A 19,769-nucleotide genomic window follows, 5' to 3' on the forward strand; every position below is an offset into this window, starting at 1 on the left:
GAGCGATGTCACCTCAGGGGGCGGAGGCGCTAGGCGGATCCCCGCCTGGTCTTCTGAAACTCTGCCCCTCCTTTCCAGGTTTCCCGGATGGCTCGCGCTTCTTTCGGTGCCATTTTCTGCTAGCGGTATCATGCGGCCGGTGCTTCTGACAAGTGCCGCTCCAGAGCTTTTCGCCGCCCGCTCCAGCAACTCCTTACCTGCCATATGCATCTGTGCCTCTAAATTTGCGTATTCCCTTAGTAGACCCGCTACTGTACAGAACAGCACATTTATCATTTTTCCCTTCTTCCATTTAGCCAGACCCCGTCTTGGCACACGACGGCCCTTAATTTCCAAATCCTCCCGGAGCTGAACGAGGAGCTCATGACCCCGCAATTCTGGCACCAGCTCCGGACAGTTAAACCAGTCCGTGGGGGTGGATTCCCCTCCTTCCCTTAAGTATTGAATGCATTGAGCGAACTCTTGAGCGGAGGTCAGTTTCTCTGCCTTCCGCGCTTTCACCCAGGCTAAGGATATGGTTGAGGTTTCCTCCGGGGGTCGATAATAGACCTGGTCACTCCCCATTATGCATCCGAACTCCCCAAGGGATAGCTTAGTTCTCCATTCCTTCACTACGGCTTCTTCTCTCTTTACGGAGAAGTAACCATCAATGTTTCTTTCATCCCCTTCTACCGCCTGCTGGTAAGCAATATGCGCCCATAGATCGTTGGCATTCTCTACGTGGTGGGTCCCGGTGCGCCAGGGGCAGCACCCGATTAGGTTCTTCTCTATCACTGTGCCCTTAGATCCCATCCTCGTCGCCATGTCTTGGACGGCCAAAGCCGACTCGAGGTGATTCAATAATTACTCGTTCGTCGGGGTGGGCTGGTGAATAGAGAGGCCGAGAAAGCTTTATGGTTGTAAAACTTTACTTACGTCGCTTGCTGTTGCGACGAAAACGGTCCGGTCATCTGAACAACTACGTTAGTTGTTCCAGCTGGCAGGGCTCAGGCCAGCACGTCCGTCTACAAATCGGGCTGGCAGGGAAAAGGGTACATCTGGGATTGCGCTCGGCGATGGGGAGAAGAATCGATAGGTGATCAGTCTATCGATCAGCTCAGCCATGAGTCAGATCTCTTCAGAAGCACTCTGCAGCGTGCTCAAAGTTCTCTGACTTGGGCGGAAGTCACGCGAAATTTTAAACAGCTAGCAAGCCAATTACTAGCCGCCACGTGTGCATAATTTAGAGCTGACCAATAGCGGGACACAAATTTACATTCGAATGGTGGGAACTCTCTTGCACCGGGGGTTTTCTGCAGCAACAGAAAACCTTTTACTTTGCAAGAGGCTCTCATGTGGCGGGAAAATTCCACCGTGCCGAGGCACCAAAATCACTGGGTTGTGACAACAGGAACCCTAAATTCTCATAAAACTATGTGACTTTGATCCTCTGGAAAGAGATACTGGTAAGTAGTACTTTTGTCAAAATATCCTCCCCTGCTAAAGGAGGTATTGGATTGAAGTTAATGGAATTATAGAGACTTATACCATACAGGGATTTGGGCCCATTCCCCCTCTGTGGTTGGACTCTAAGGACCATAAGATGGCTTGCAAAACTGACTTTCCTTCATTGTGGTACCACCTTCCATCTCAGTTGACTTTTTTCAGTGAGTTTGTAAAGAGGGAAACCATTATTGTGAAAATTACTTGGACCACTTATTTTACAGCAACAGCTAGTAGTATTTCTTTCATTATTCTTTTCATTGACTAGGTAATACGGGCTGGTAAAAAACATATTCCAAACACATTCAGTTCCATTATTAATACCACTGTTTGTTTCAAAGCAACTTCTCATAACAAGAAATTATTTTGCAATAGTAGCTTCAGACGAAGTGATTACTTGCTTGTATTCACTAGATTAAATTGTGCCAAATCTCTCTTTTTCCAGAATCAGATGGAGAGTGGTTTCAAGCCTTTTATTTGAGATCCTGTTCCAGCTAAATGCATTATAAAACTAAAGATCTTTCCTTATAAGGTATGAGGAAATAGCCTGCAGAACCCCCACATTCTTGCAGAAATCAAAATGCGATTGATTTTCCTTTTACAGAATTGATGGCATAAGATGACAATAGAGCAATTTTTCAAAATACAGTCTTTGAGGCAAGAGACAGACTGAAATTCTTTTGAAAAGTTTCTCTTTTGCATGTTAGAAGGACAACAGAGTGCAATCCTCTGATCCTTGTACAGAAGATAGATACTCATGGCTCAGGGACTGTGGTAGCTAGGATGTTGAATATGGTCAAGGAGGAATGCCAACACGGAAGGAGGGTGGTAGCTACATCTTCTTGCCTTGCCTTCTTGTCCCTAATGTCAGGCCCAATGGCATGCAACTATGCTTTCTATTTAAAGTTGTTAAGTACACGCGTGTGTGTAGTTTGTGATACTAAGCTCTTTATCTCTATTACATGATCCCAGCCTGTGGTGGTTATTTAACCTGCCCCGTTAAGACATTAACAACTGCTTCACATTTTCTACTGCCTTAAATGTGTAAGATGAAAGCAGGTTTTTTGCAGTGGTCAAAAAACTGCCCCTTTCCTCTCCTTTTTCTTCACACACAGTGAGTTGAACACATTTGTACTTAATTGCTTAAGGAATATCTGCCTTTAATTTAAGAGTGAGAAAGCAGTCTTCAATACACCTATTGTATTAGTTAGCTATATAAGCTGTACAAATGCCCATGAGTTATTTAATCAGTGCCTGACGTGTACAGCTCTTCCTCCTGGGGGTCAGATTTTGATTCTGTCCCTGAGGACAAGTTAACAGAAGTCCTGCCTCAGGAGGTGGCATCCTCTGATTCAGCTAAAGTGCCCCCTATATAGGGAATGTCTGCACTCCAGAGATGGAACCTGTTCCTGCTTCTGAGGAACCTCCCTGTGTTGGTTACTTGGTTGAAAGCCTTATTGAGTTTCTAGACCACACAAAGCACCACCAGAGGGTTGCACAGCATATACATAAATGGTTCCCAGAATCTTAGACATTTGTGGTATCTGCTAAGTCCGCAGCAGTGGCACTGCACTCCACTGCGGGGATGCAGCGAAATAGTTTCCACCTAAGCAAGCTTGCAGGCAATGTTGAGTGCTTATTGTGAGCAGCGCCAGCTGGAAAGCTGGAGGCCTCATTTTTTCCCTATCCTGCATGCTTGCTTCTCTCTGCTGTTCCTCTCTGTTCCCTTGACTTTGCCTGTACTCCTTTTCTACACCCTTCATGCATGCCTGCCATAAACTTTGGTACACTCAATGCCAATGGCTGCAGAGACCCTGTGAAGCGAATGGCACTCTTTGATTTCCTGTGCCAGGAAAAGCTGGATGTCACCTTTCTGCAAGAAACTCATACTGATGCAGCTAGTCAAGCTGACTGGCATGCCACCTGGAAGGGCCATATGTTTCTGAGCCATGGCACCTCTCAGCGCAGGAGTAACAATCCTCTTATCACTGTAGCTGACGCCTGACTCGGCGGTAACCCAAGAAGTCATCTCTGGCTGCCTGTTAACTGCTCATGTCACATTAGCACAACATCACTTCCTCCTAATTAATATCTATGCACCCACTGCTGGGCAAGAATGGACAGCCTTTTTTGAGATCCTGGCTGACTTTTTGAGGAGTGCAGCTGATGATGACGACCTTCTCCTCCTGAGTGGGGAATTTAATTGCATGGTTGATGAACAGCATGACTGGAACGGGCCAGAACCCCATCCGTTCTCAGCCCAGTGGCTGCAGACAGCTTTGGAGGCAGGGGACCTTGTGAACGTCTGGTGCCATTTCCATGCTGACACAAGGCAATCAACTTGGAGAAAGGTAATCACTGGCAGGGTTGCCATGGCACACTTTGACCACTTGTATGTTGCCAAGCATTGCCTGCCAGTCCAGCAGCTGCATTATTCCATCCAGACTCTCAGATCACGGTCTTATTTGCTGTGAGCTGAGTCTCCTGGGCAGAGTGTGTTCCCAGGCACCATACTAGTGTTTTAACACCAGCTTGGTGCAAGACACTCACTTTTGTGAATGCTTTGCCTATTTCTGGCAGACATAAGAGACTGCAAGAACCACCTTTTCCTCCTGGAAGCAAGGGTGGGATGTGGGGAAGGCACAGATCAGAGCTTTCTGCCAGTGATACACACAGCTGGCAACAAGCGAGCTCCGCTGCCCTGTCTGGGGGTTGGAGGAGGATGTAGAAAAGCTTGAGGTGGCCCTACATGATACTGGCAGAGACACAGAACTACTTGAGAGCCTTAAGCTTCAAAAGAAGCACCTGCAGGAGCTGGCGGAGGGCGCAGCCTGAGGCATGAGGATTCATGCCCGCTGCCAAGAGCTGGCAGAGGCTGATGCTGCAACCCAGTTATTTTTCAGCTTGGAAAAGTGATGGGCCCTGCAGAAAATCCTAGACCATCTCAAGACTCCGGATGGCTGGATACTCATGGATCCTGTTGAGATCTGCTGTCATGCTGTAGCCTTTTATCAAGACCTGTTTGCAGCTGAACCTTGCTGCCCGGAATCCACTAAGTGCTTACACGATGGCCTTCCCAAGCTGTGCTCAGTGGTGGCTGATGAACTTGAGCAAGTCCCTGAAGGAACTCATGATTGAGGTGGGGAGCCTCACCACAGGCAAAGCCCCAGGGCTTAATGGGTTGCCCGCTGAGTTTTATAAGACCTTCTGGCCCCTGCCTGTTGCACGTGTTTCATGAGAACCTTGCTGATAAAATCCTGCCTGTCAGCTGTTACTGGGTGGTTCTCACCCTGCTACCAAGATAGAGGACCTCGGCTGCATTAAGAACTGGTGGCCAGTATCCCTTCTGTGTGGTGACTGCAAGATTCTGGCCAAAGCCAATCAGCTGTGTACTGTCATAACCTCAGTCATTGGTTCCACACAGAGCTACTGCATGCCGGGCAGGACCATCCAGGACAATCTGTTCCTGCTTCGTGACCTGGTGACAGCTGTGGACCTCTTTGGACTGAACATTGGGCTTGTCTTCTTGGACCAGGAGAAAGCCTTTGATAGGGTTAACCACAACTACCTTTTTCAGACCCTAGAGGCCTTTGGTTTTGGACCGGTCTTCACTTCCGCCCTCCAGATACTGTACTGAGACTTTTCCAATATTTTGAAAGTGAGCGGCATGCTCTGTGCTCCATTCCCAGCTCACAAGGGCATCTGTCAGGGCAGCCCCCTCTTGGGAATGCTGTGTTCTGGCCATTGAGCCCCTGCTTCACGTGCTGTGATAGTGCCTGACTGGTCTTGTTCTTCCATTGACCTCAGGTTTGGTTGGCAGTCTGCCAGTTAAGCTGATGGCATATGCAGATGATGTGATCATTCTCCTTAGCACCCAGGGTGACGTCTAGTTGCTGGTGGACTGTCAGTGTGCTTATGAGCGTGCTTCCTCAGCTCGTGTTAACTGGCCTAAGAGCAACACCCTAGTCCTTGGTGTGTGGACCAGTCATCCCCCACAGGCCTGCCTGGGGGTCTCACCTGGCAGAATGAGGGCCTTAAAGCTCTGGGGGTGTTCCTCGGCCCATTGGTCTTCCCATCCTGGAATTGGGAAGGCTTCAGTGAGGAGGTGGAGGCACGCCTGCAGCGGTGGTGCTGGCACTTGCCCAACCTCTCCTACTGTGGGCTGGTCCTCACTGTGAACAATTTAGCAACCACAACATTATGGCACCAGTGTGTCATGTTGAACCCACTACTGGATTTACTTGAACAGCTTCAAAGACTGCTGGTGGACCTTTTCTGGGATGGATGCCATTGACCCCCCTGAGCTGTTTTCTATCTGCCTACAGTTGAGGGAGGCCAGGGCTTGGTTGACCTGGCAGATAGAGTGGCTGCTTTCAACCTGCAAGATCTCCAGATATACCTTTATTGTGACGTCTGCCCTCCCTGGCAGCAGATGAACTGTATGTTTCTGCACCGGGTAGGGAACCTTGGGTTTCTCTGAGAACTCTTTTCCTGGATCTTGTCCTCCTGGACTGGGGCACCCTTCTGCCCTTCTACCGCAGCCTGGTGCAGGCCTAGCAGACTGCCTTCCACTTCCAACCCTGGGCCAGATGTTTGCAATTTCCACAGTTGCTGCAGGAGCCACTCGTCTACAACCCTGCTCTGCAGCACAGGCTGTTGAGCCTCGGGTCTGATAGCCTCATTGACTCTCTCATACAGTCACATATGGTCTGGCTAGGCTACTTTCTTGATATGGCCCGGTCAGATTGGCTGTCAACTGAGGCTCTGGCTGCCTGGTTGGGCATGCATTCAGTCCGCTGTGCTGCCCATCTCTTGGGGGATGTGTGGGCCACTCTCCCAGCAGAGGCAGTGGCTGCCATAAAGGATTACCTCCGAGTACAGTGGGACATCACTACCAGAGATGTCTCTGGAGAACCCTTTCCACCACTGCCCATTGTCCCAGTCATGGATAACAATCTGGGTGGTGGGCCTGCCAACTTATTGACTCTTCCTGTGCTTCCTGACAATGATGCTGGGATTCGTCTTGACGTGCTCTCCTGGAAAGCTCTGTACACATGGGTGGTTTGTGTCTGCCACACTCATGTCCTTGCCACTTGACCTGACATGATGTGGAGGCAGCACCTAGTGGTGCTGGTGCTTCATCAGCTCGCCTTGTGTGGTGTACACTTTTTAAGCGACCCATTGCAAAATGGACTGGTGACCTCCAGTGGCAGTTGCTGCATGGGAAACTGGCTACCAGCACTCTCATCCACCACATGGACCTGACTGCATCAGCAGCCTGTCCCTTTTGCCCAGGGGAGGTAGAAGAGGATTTATTTCATGCCTTCTCCAGGTGCCCCTGGCTGCTGCCACTTTTTGAGGCACTAGACTTGGACCAGGGGACAGAAGGGGGTGTTGTCTGCCTGGCCAACTTTTTGCCTGGTCAGGCTAAGATAGCCATCTTCAAGAGCTGCAGGAACTGGCTCGCTGGGGCCAGCTCTGACGATCCCCTGAGACTCTTTCAATTCTTGATCCGGGCATGCCTGACACTGGAATTTGAACATGTGGTCCTCCAGTGGACAGAACCCACCTTCCCGGCACATTGGGCCATTCAGGGGGTGCTCTGCAGCATCAAGGGTAACCATTTAGTCCTTGCACTGTGATACTGCTTGCCCCTTCATGGGGTACTGGCAGGGGTCTGAGCGGGCTGTTCTTGTACTAGCTGTTTTTGTATTTTAGACTGTGAGGGCAGGGCTTGCAGACCATAGCCCTAGGCTCTGTCTGTTGTACCTGGGCCCCTGTGTGAGTATTGTTTTATTTTTTTGTTTGATTGTTACCCCCTTTTCCCCTTAATAAACCTTTATAAAAAGTTAAAAAAATGTCTTTCTCTCTCTTTCCTTCTTGCCCTTGCTCTTTCTCACACACACAGAGAAGGTACAGAGATCTAGTGTTTTTGATATTGATTAACCTGTTATACACCTGCTTCAAAATGGTCTTTAAAAAACAGGAGAAATTGATGAATCAGACTGGACTGTGAACCTGAGACTCATAAATCAATGGCAATGTTACACATAGTTAACCCTGACCAGTTAACATATTATCCCAACCATTATCTAGGTTATATGGTTGTGTGTATTAGTTTCAAGTGTGTATTAGAAAGCCTATCTTTGCTATGTAACCCATGTCTTGTGAGAACTTAACAAAAAATACTTTCTAGACTTGATACAGCTCTTAACTTCTGTCTTTTCACACAATGAATGTAGCTAGATTTGAAATTAAGGGCTGTCATGTCTTGCAGTTACCTTCTCTGTTTCAAGCCACGTGGGGTATGACTATATCACACAATATAGTGCTGTGCAGAGCTAGACATGAACATGGTAGCTTGCAAATGTGATAGCTCAACACAAAAATAAGTGAGCTCAGGATGTGCTAACTCTGAGGCTGGAGGCAGCATAGCTACATGTAAGGTGCAGCAAACATGGTAATTAGTTCTACTCATTAGAGACTTAATTAATCCAGGCCTTGCATCGCACTAACACAACTATATTACTTTAGATTCTGGAGGTAGAACCTCTGCTGGGCACATCATTGTGCTGTGTAGATAAACCCAGTAGGAACAGCTTTCAAAGACCCTCCTGCCCACTTTCCAGTGACCTTATATTCTATACCCAGAATTTCCCCAGATTTTTAGGCAAGGTAATTGACAATTTTCTAAAGGATCTATGTATTGCACTATTTTAAATACTGAAATCCAGATCCTCAGCTGATGTATATTAACATAATTTTATTGGCTGTGGCTGCCTTCAGGTCCTTTTGAGACACAGAAGGAATATGACAACCTTTTCTAGTGCCTTGACAAATGTGCACATAATCATATTCTTCAAACAGCTAGCAAAAGATTCCAGATCACAGGTCTTGGTTCTCATGGGGGACTTCAATTACCCTGACATCTGCTGGGAGGGCAATACAGCACTGCACAGACAATCTAGGAAGTTTTTGGAGAGTGTTGGGGACAACTTCCTGGTGCAAATCCTGGAGAGACCAACTAGGGGCCATGCTCTTCTTCACCTGCTGCTCACAAACAGGGAAGAATTGGTAATGAATGTACTAGTAGATGCCAGCAGTGACCATGAGATGATTGAGTTCAGGATCCTGAGGAAAGGAAGGATGGAGAGCAGCAGAGTAAGGACCCTGGACTTCAAAAAAGAAGAATTTGACTCTCTCAGGGAACTCATGGGTAGGATCCCATAGGAAGCCAGTCCGAGGAGGAGAGGAGTCCAGGAGAGCTGACTGTACTTTAAAGAAGATTTACTAAGAGTGCAGGAACAAACTATTCTGATGTGCTGGAAGACTAGCAAGTATGCCAGAAGACCAGCTTGGCTTAGCAGGGAACTCTTCAGTAAACTATATCACAAAAAGGAAGCTTATAAGAAGTGGAAACTTTTACAAACAACTAGGGAGGAATATAAGAGTATTGCCTGGGCATGCAGGGATGAAGCCAGGAAGGTCGAAGTGCAATTGGAGTTGCAGTTAGCAAGGGATGTGAAGGTTAACAAGAAGAGTTTCTACAAGTATGTCAGTAACAAGAGGAAGATCAGGGAAAGTTTGGTACTCTTACTGAATGGGGAAGGCAACCTAGTGACAAAGAATGCAGAAAAGGCTGAAGTGCTCAAGGCAGACAAGGTTCTTTGGGTAAATCTGATATCTTTTATTAGACCAACTTAAATAGCTGGAAAATGTTTTCCAATAAAAGATTGTTTCCAATAAAATATATCAGATTTACCCAAAGAGCCTTGTCTGCCTATGTCCTTAGACCAACACGGCTACAACCTACACTCCTGAAGGACTCAATGCCTTTTTCACCTCAGTCTTCACAGGCAAGGTCAGCTCCCAGGCTACTGTGCATGGCAGCACAATTTGGGGAGGAGATGAGTAGCCAATAGTGGCAAAAGAACAGGTTAGGGACTATTTAGAAAAGCTGGACATATACAAGTCCATGGGCCAAGATGGGATGCACCTGAGGGTGCTGAGGGAGTTGGTTGATGTGATTGCAGAGCTGCTGGCCATCATCTTTGAAACTCATAGATGTTAGGGTGTTAGGGTCGGAAGGGACCTCAATAGATCATCAAGTCCGACCCCCTGCATAAGCAGGAAAGAGTGCTGGGTCTAGATGACCCCCGCTAGATACTTGTCTAACCTCCTCTTGAAGACCCCCAGGGTAGGGGAGAGCACCACCTCCCTTGGGAGCCCGTTCCAGACTTTGGCCACTCGAACTGTGAAGAAGTTCTTCCTAATGTCCAGTCTAAATCTGCTCTCTGCTAGCTTGTGGCCATTGTTTCTTGTAACCCCCGGGGGCGCCTTGGTGAATAAATCCTCACCAATTCCCTTCTGTGCCCCCGTGATGAACTTATAGGCAGCCACAAGGTCGCCTCTCAACCTTCTCTTGCGGAGGCTGAAAAGATCCAGTTTCTCTAGTCTCTCCTCGTAGGGCTTGGTCTGCAGGCCCTTGACCATACGAGTTGCCCTTCTCTGTACCCTCTCCAGGTTATCCGCATCCTTCTTGAAGTGTGGCGCCCAGAATTGCACGCAGTACTCCAACTGCGGTCTGACCAATGCCCCATAGAGGGGAAGTATCACCTCCCTGGACCTATTTGTCATGCATCTGCTGATGCACGATAAAGTGCCATTGGCTTTTCTGATGGCTTCATCACACTGCCGGCTCATGTTCATCTTGGAGTCCACTAGGACTCCAAGATCCCTTTCCACCTCTGTGCCACCCAGCAGGTCATCCCCTAGGCTGTAGGTGTGCTGGACATTTTTCCTCCCTAGGTGCAGCACTTTGCATTTCTCCTCGTTGAACTGCATCCTGTTGTTTTCTGCCCACTTGTCCAACCTATCCAGATCTGCTTGCAGCTGTTCCCTGCCCTCCGGCGTGCCCACTTCTCCCCATAGCTTTGTGTCATCTGCAAACTTGGACAGAGTACATTTGACTCCCTCGTCCAAGTCGCTGATGAAGACATTAAAGAGTATCGGTCCAAGGACCGAGCCCTGCGGGACCCCACTGCCCACACCGTTCCAGGTCGAGACCGACCCATCTACCACGACTCTTTGGGTGCGACCCTCTAGCCAATTCGCCACCCACCGGACTGTGTAGTCATCCACATCACAGCCTCTTAACTTGTTCACCAGTATGGGGTGGGATACCGTATCGAAGGCCTTCCTGAAGTCCAGGTATACGACATCCACCCCTCCTCCTGTGTCCAGGCGTTTCGTAACCTGGTCATAGAAAGAGACTAGGTTGGTCAGGCACGATCTGCCCGCCACAAACCCATGCTGGTTTCCCCTCAGCATAATTTGCCCTGCCGGGCTCTCACAAATGTGAGCCTTGATAATTTTTTCAAAGACTTTACCAAGGATGGAGGTGAGACTGACCGGCCTATAGTTGCCCAGGTCCTCCTTCCTCCCCTTTTTGAAAATGGGGACCACGTTAGCCCTTTTCCAGTCTTCTGGGACTTGGCCCGTGCGCCACGAGCGTTCGAATATTCCCGCCAGTGGCTCTGCAATGATGTTGGCCAGTGCCTTCAGCACCCTCGGATGGAGCCCATCCGGGCCTGCCCACTTAAAGGCATCCAGTTCTTCCAAGTGACTCTGCACCACCTCAGGATCTACGTATGGAAGTCTGGCGCCTTGCTGCTGCCTCTCTACAACCCCAGTGAGAGACTTGTCGTGCCCCTCACTTAGGAACACTGAGGCAAAGAACTCGTCGAGGAGTTCAGCCTTGTCCCCCCTATCTGTCACCAATTGTTTCTGCCCATTTAGCAGCGGTCCTATTCCTCCCTGGGCCTTCCTTTTACTCCCAATATATCTAAAAAACAATTTCTTGTTGTCCTTTACTTGGGTTGCCATCCTCAGCTCCATGGTAGCTTTGGCCCGCCTAACTGCCTCCCTACAAGCACGAGCAGAGGAGGTATATTCATCTTTAGTGATCTCACCCTGTTTCCACTTTTTATGTGCTCCCCTTTTGGCCCTTAGGCTGCCCTGGATTTCTCTGGTCAGCCAGGGAAGCCTCCTGGCCCCTTTCCCTCTTTTGCCTCGCTCAGGGATCGTCTTGCTTTGTGCCCGAAGGATCGTTTCCTTTAGGCACAGCCACCCTTCTTGGGCACCCATCCCATCAAAACTCCTACTCTGCAGTGCTTCCTTGACTAATCGCCTGAGTGCATTGAGATCAGCTTTCCTAAAGTCTAGCACTTTCACCCTACTAGTTACCTTACCCACTCGCCGTCTTATGTTGAATTCTATTATAAGGTGATCACTCTCTCCCAAATGGCTACCGATCTGGAGGTCCCCTATCATGTCATCTCCCGTTGCCAATACCAGATCCAGTATGGCATTCCCCCTAGTGGGACCATGCACCTCCTGTGTCAGGTGGAGGTCCTGTACACAGGTTAGAAATCTGCGTGAGCGATGGGACCTTGCTGTCTGCGTCTCCCAGAAGATGTCCGGGTAGTTTAGCTCCCCCATGACTACCGCCTCTTTAGCTTTTATGGTCTCGGAGAGTTGCCTCAGGAGCCCCGCATCTATTTCTTCCCCTTGGTGTGGGGGTCTGTAGCAGACCCCTACCACCAAATCCCTTTCTCATTGCCCCCCATGTAGCCTAACCCACAATCCTTCTACTTCCTCAACCTCGGATTCTGTCTTGATGAGGGTTGATGTATATTGCTCACTGACATAAAGTGCAACCCCCCCCCCTTTCTTCCCCGACCTGTCCTTTCTGTACAATCTATAGCCCTCAATATGTACCGCCCAGTCATGGGATGAATCCCACCAGGTCTCTGTTAGCCCCACTAAGTCATAGGTGTTTAGTGCAAGCAGGAGCGCTATTTCATCCTGCTTGTTCCCCATGCTCCTAGCATTAGTATATAGGCACTTGAGCCCTGCGACTGGTGCCTTTGCTGCCCCCCTGCTCCTAGTCCCATGGGGCCCATTGTTACTTACCTTCTCGTTTCTTACCTGTTCTGTAGTGCTGGCCTCCCCATGGCTTTCAGGTTCCCAATGTTCTCCTTCTTCAGGCTGTGCTGTCCTTGTGGGTGCCACATGGTTTGGTGGTCCACAGCTTCCCCTGCCCTCGTACTCCCCTCCCCCCGACGAGCCTAGTTTAAAGCCCGCCGGAGGAGATCCGCCAACCTAGTAGAAAACACACGCTTACCTTTGGGGGACAGGTGACGCCCATCCCAGCTGAGCATGTCCCTCGTCGTGATGTGCGGGTCATTGTCCAGGAAGCCGAAGCCTGCCTCGAGACACCACTGCCGAAGCCGCCAGTTGGTCTCTCTGATGCAGTTCTCCTGCCGTCTTCCTCGTCCGGTCACTGGTAGGATGGAAGAGAAAACCACCTGGGCACTGAACTCCTTCAGCACACCACCCAGAGCACAGTAGTCCGCCATCAGGTGATTGGGGGTTCTCCTGGCCGCATCATTAGTACCCACATGGACTAGGACCATGGGGTAATAATCGGTGGGCTTGATCCTGGCCTGGATCTGCTATTGTGCTGTGGATGCATACACATTTATGCATAGACTGAGCATGCTTAATAGGCTATGCAGTGGCTGAGCACCTAGCCATGTCCCTGAATGAAATTCTGGGAAAAAGGGATGGTGGGTGGGGAGAAGGAGGATCTCATCACATTTTAGCACCAATACCTGAATGTTGAGGACACTTGATTTTGCCCAAAGAGGATGTCGACCCATATGTCTCTGACTTCCCATCACAGTGGTCTAATCAATACACCGCAGCACAATTTTATGGTGCACAATTACTTCTGAATGAGAGAAGCCTAGAATTTGGGTGTCTGGCTTTCTGGCAAGTGCTCTAACCACTGAACTGTTGGAGCTAAAACAAAAGAAGGACGCCTCCAATGTCTAACACATGTTAGTCGTAGGTTTCTGTCTGGTTACTTAGATGCACAACCAATGAACAGGTACACACCTTGCTGTGTACCTTCCAAGTCAGTACATTGCCTATGGAACATGTTCAGTCTCTGTGTTCACACTCATGCATCTGCCCAGCAGGGGAAGTAGACTACTACCTGCATGTAAGTGCCAAAAGCACCACTTACATGCTAGAAAACTGCCATTAAGATACACAAGAAGAGATAGAATTTCACATTTTTTTCTGTTTAATTTCTTTCTCTCAAGATTGTTTTCAACTTTTGGAAATGGCAGTTTTAGTGCTTTTAAAGCACCAATTGCACATATTACTGTTTTGGATTTTATTCTTTCTACATATAGTGAATTTAATCAAGTTCAGATTGCTGTATATAAGCTACTACAATTTTTTAGTTCTGTGATCACTATGCATTTATCTGTCGAGATAAGATGACTCAATATAGAATACCCCCATGTTACAACTACAACTCTTTTTAAATTTAGGAAATTGTCATCTATGTTATTTAAAAATTCCCAGGGGATGTTATTTCTGACCGCAAAACTTCCAGCATGCATCACTTAGTTTGATAACACAGGCTGTTTAAAAAAATTCTGATTTACAGATAGGAAGGAGAATAAGGAGCTGGTCATCCTGTTCTAGTATGATTTGGTAGTCCATAGCAGACACCAACTAGTATCCCATCTTGTGCTTTTTCCATCAGAACATTGACCCAAAGTCAGCATACTTTGAGTGTTTAGGGTTTAATTCTCCTTCATCATTGTTAACCAAGTGGCCATTTTTGGTTGTCTGCATGACATTTTTTGGAATGTATGTAAAGGTAGGAATGCAATTCTGGATGTATAGACTGGACATGTGCAGTAGGTTATGCACTGTGCACATGCCTGGCTACCTGGTGAACCCATTGCTTGTTCCAGGTTCGTTTATGCTCTCCTGATGTGATGAAAGAACCCCAAATGGTAAGAAATACCCCCCTTACAGCCTGTAATAAGGAAGGTTGGTAAGAGGTGGCACCTCCAAGCATTGTTGGCATTCTTGGAGAGGAGGCAGGGAAAACGCAGTGATTTGGCTATTCTCAGTTTTCTATAGCCCTTGGGATCCATGGGCAACCAGATGGTAACTTAGATCAAAGAATCAGGTCATCAGCATAAAATTTACACTCAAACCCAGCAAGCCGGCAATATGGATCCACTGAAGTCAGCTGGCATTAGCATTGGCTTCAGTGGGTGTTGGCTCAGATCCTGTAAAATTAAACCATGTAAGAAAGAAGCTAAAAGTGGTAACTTACTTGTTTTTTTAATTATTATCTAATAAAGGTCTTGTATTGATTAGACTTTTTGTCTGTTATAGTTACTACTTTGTAAGTGCTACTGTAGAGAAATGTACTAATATAGTAGATACTATATAGTACAACATATACTCTATAGTACATGGTGTCACATATTTATAATCGTTTTGTGTTTTTAATGTGGGACGTTAGCACTTTTGTGTTCTGATAATCCAATTTCCAGGTGAGTTTAGTAATCACTAAACTGTTAATTCATTTACACTGTGCCGAAGCACATATCAAGTTCCTCACTGGACACCTCCTTTTTGCACAATTTTTTGTTTCTATCTGGTCTGGGTTTAGAATTTACATATACCTAATTCCAATAAAGGATGTTGCTATCTATTGTCCCTAAATATAGAAGTAAATATACATATTTATATGTATATAGCAGTATAATATTATTATTATAATATATTCACTCAGTAGCAAACTGAGTGAATATTTTCACACCAAATTTTCTTTGCCTGTAAATGTGTATTCAGTGGTGCCAAAATTGTTTTGAGAAAATGTGTAAATTTTGCTTATCTTTTTCTTTAATTTTTAAAAAATATTCCAAAAATAGTCTATTTTGATATTTTCAAAATGAAATGCATGTTTTTTTCTGGTTGAAATAACTTTTGTTTCAAAATTTGCTTTAATTTAATTTGCAGTAAAAATAGTTTCTATTTCTATTAAAAACTAGAGATAGTGTTTTTCCAATGTAACAGTGTATACCTGATTAACATAGTGTACATTGATAAACATCATTTTAAATGCATCAAGATAAAATTAAAATTGGACAGATTAGTCATGCTTCTCTGACCATGAAAATGTTATTGTTCTTTCAGCATGAATGGAATGATGGACAGGTGATAGATGGATTAGATAAGCAGAGAGGTTTAGAGCTTGATTTCATGTGAGACAGACACAAATAACTTCTAGACAATTGGGCCTGAAAGGCTTTGCTGACCCTTGCTGTACTTGATGATACTATGCTCCAAAGGGATAGTGTGAATTTAACAGGCTGTGCATTTTTGACAGCAATAGTTTTTAAGAGCTGTGGAGATATCACTGTAAAACGTAGTATTCTGTAGGAAATAGGAGGCTTTAGACTAAGCATTGAATGGTCTCAGGAAAGTACTGAGTCCATAATTGCCTGAAATAAGGAATTTAATGCTATGCTAAAGCACATATTGAAGTATAGCATACAGTGTTACAGATTCTTCTAATGAAGAAAGGGAATATTTTTAAGAGTAGATATGACTAGGTAACATGGCTAACTTTGCCAAATGAGCAATCTTGTCTGGAATCATTACTCCTTGGGTATCATGGTTAATTCTGACATGATGGTCTGTGACTAGAAAGTGTTGATATTGGCAAACTCCATTGTTAAAATGTCAGCAGACAAATGAAAATGAACCCCTGAAGTTTGTTTCCAGTTTGAAATGAACACAGGATGTAAATGCCTCTTTATATTAAATAAGTGCACATTTAGTAGAAATGTACTATGGAAAGCATATGTAGACGAAAAGAAAAGCTGGATGGATGGAAGGATGATGCTATGCTACTCATTTGCTCAAGTGCTATTCCAGACTTGACAAAATTGCCTACTGCTCTCCTACACCTATCAGATTTCTTTCTAGTTTTTTTTTCTTTTTTGGTCTGCTCACCCACCCTGCATTATCTACCTTGGAGGCAGAATAAGTTGCTATGTAAATTGCACTGTAAAAGCAGAGTATAAAATGTTATTTGACTGTGTGAGGGTGTTCTATAAATAAGTGTTGGACTTGCATAACTGTCAGTCTTACTAATAGCTTTGCTACACAAGTTAATTAATAAACAAGTCATGTCTGTGGTCCTTGCTGGTGGCTGCAGTATTCTTATTGCTGGGTCCAAGGAGCTGAACATAAATAAAGTTGTCACAAAGTACATGGTGTGAAGGAGAATTTGGCTTTTGGGAAAACAAAAGTAAAACAAGCCCAGAAGTATCCCTGTGAAGTTTTTCCTTTGGAAGTGCTGTAGTAGGCAGGAGAGAAGAATCAAGAGGCTCATTTACAATTCAAATGTGGGTTTGGTCATAAAGGACATTTTGCAGTGAGATGTGGATCAAATATGTCCTCTGGGTTACAATGCTGGGACCACCCAGGCTTTTGCTAATGTTAGTGTTTACATAACAAGTTAGAAACAAGCTACTCTCCAATTAAAAAGCCAATGTCTAACTAGATGCTAACTCGTTATATACCCTGTAGTCTAAATGTTAATAGCTTTGACCTCCTTCTGTTTTATCTTAATCTGCTCGACAGAGCAAGTGAACTCTGGGTTATGCTTTACTGAATGGTTCCCTTTGTTTTTTTCTCTGCATTTCTAACAGTGACAGTGTCACATATTGCAGACCTTAATGAAAGCCTGTCTTCTTTTTCAATCAGTTATATCGCTAAGTATATGTACAGAAAAACCCTTGTGATTGACACTGCTTCAACAAAGGCAGATTCAGTTTGCAGATGATAAGAGGCAAAGTCATACAAGCAGTGTTTACAAAGCAGTGAAGGAGAGTAAAAAAATTAGTGATAAAAGGGCTAATCTTATTGTTTTACTAGATGAGAGAATGGCCCCTTTTGTTTGCTCAAGCAAAAGCCCACACTTTGTCCCCCACCTCTTTGTATACGTTTGGCAGCAAAATAATTTCCAGATTTTAAAAGTATCAAACACAGGCCAGTAGATGAAAAAGGGCTTAGGCATGTTTGGAAGGCTTCAGGAAGCAAAGTAGTGATTACACATGATATTGTGTATGTTCTTTCCACCTATAACCACAGTGTGCTATATAAATTCATATACTTTCCTTTATGCAGGGGTTCCTAGATACTAGAAAAATTGAAAGCAAAGCCCTTTAAAAGCCAAATCTAAACCATCCTACATAAAAGCTTTTAGGCCTGATTCTGACCTGAGGCTGTTTTTATATTTGTGCAATTCCACTGATATCAGTGGAGTTGCTTCTTATTTGTACTTCTGTGAATGAGAGCCGAATCAAACTTTTTGTCTCTAATGTTGTCACTTCTGGATAAGTTCATGAGAGGGGTGCAGTTCTCATGTCTGTCTTGGCTCCTGGTGCTGTATTACCAACAAAAATATGATGCAGTAGAATCACTACCTGCAATGAAATGCTACAATGTAGTGGCGTTTCTTGGGCAATACAAAGACAGCATAATGGTCTACACCACTTGTCCCACATATTCAGAGATGTTGCTGGTGGAACAAGGGGATGGCCTAAGTCCTACTGAACTGTTCCTCTTTTTGGCTATTGGAACAGCCATTTGGTGCTCTAGCAGGATACCTTTGCTTTGGATCCTTTTGGAGCTTAGTGGGTCCTTAAATGATACACCATAATATGGGAATATATGCACACATATAGTCTAGATTTGTTATCTTGCCTTACCCAGTAATTCTGTCAACCTCAACTCTACTCACTTATTGCCTGAGAACAGATTTCCTGCTGTGTTAATTAATGTACTGCTGCTTCCATTGTCTTGACAACCTTCTCTCTCACCAGAAAGTGGTTTGATATAGTATTATAAGACATAAACATATATGCGTGTATCTGTGTATGCTAACAAGATCTATCTATCTGTCTATGCATACATACATACATATGTGCATGCATGTGTGTATGCATACACACTGATTCACAGTATTGAACTGAAGCCAGACCCGCAGTCTTTTAAGTGTTACACGCCTTTGATTATTTAGTTCTGGAGTACATCTCTGACCTTTAGTGATCAAGTAGCATATACCCTTTATCCACATCTTTCTAGTAGTGTTTAAACTCCTTCCTTTTGTATAAAAGAGGTTGAAATGTCTTACACAGTGCAGAGAAGGGGGAGAACTCTAGCGCTAATTAAATCTGGAGGCTTGGGCAACAGAAATTTTTCAATGATATAATCAGAAGAGACAAATGCATAACAACAGCAGAAATCTGTTTTAACCTTCTGCAATGACCAAGTTTGACTGTGCAGGATTCAGGACAAAGAATTAAAATCCAGGACTGTCTCAGTCGCTGAAGGACAACATAACCTTGCCTTCTGTCTCCTTTACTGTTCATTAGTTTCATGGCTTAATTCCTATCTCTCGCTAGCAGGGCCAGGCAGCTTTGTCCATTCAGCAGCTGAAGTCATACTGCCCTGCCACTGATCACCAAAGGTTGTTGAATGAGAGTTGCCAATTCCATTCTCCTCAAGACAGAGCCTGCCAGCTCAGTCATGTCCTTCAACAGTCAGAAATATTTAGCTGGAAGGTATCGGCCAGTTTAATCTCTAGTGAGTTTTGTTAGGCTGAGAATGGGAAAGGTGAGGTGACAGAAAGTTAGTATGTGCTGGTAAAATGATTCTCTCCAGTTCTTTTGTGAAAAATCTCTCTATATAGATCTGTAGGCAAGAAGAGGTGTAGATCCCTGATCAGAGGAGGTGAAATGTAGTGTCGTGGGAGGAGTGTCAAGAGGAGTACTCTAATCATCTAGGCTTTGGTAGAACATCCCTCTAAAAAGCAGCCACTTGAAAAGAACTATGTATGGAAGAGGATGCTAAGCCAAGAGGTAAGCACTTACTTTACCAGCAGAAATGTTGGCCAACTTGTAGCTTAACTGCATAAAGTTCAAATCTTGGCAAAGAAAATACAGTATGTAACAAGTGATGCACATGAATAAAGAACAGATGAGGATAACTTTTGATTCTCAGAGAGATATTTAAAGGCATATAAAGCAGTGAGGTACCCAACTTCTTCTGAAAGTCAAAAGGAGATTACTGGCTAGGTCACATTTGTGTCTTTGAAAATCTCTCCTATTTGACTTATTTCTTGAAACCTCTCTGCATGACCAAGTACAGGCTGTAGCAGTCTAGCCCTAAATGATTATTTCTGGGGAATATCTGTATTGAAAAATAAAGCTGACAAACATTTTGCAATGTCATTTGCTACCAGTACAGTGTTCCTCTGGTACATTAGCTGGAGTAATTTGGGCTTTGGAACAAAAAATGAATAACTATAAAACACACAAACAATATCAGTGAAA

This window comes from Alligator mississippiensis, chromosome 1 (assembly GCF_030867095.1).
Source record: "Alligator mississippiensis isolate rAllMis1 chromosome 1, rAllMis1, whole genome shotgun sequence".
NCBI lineage: Eukaryota > Metazoa > Chordata > Crocodylia > Alligatoridae > Alligator > Alligator mississippiensis.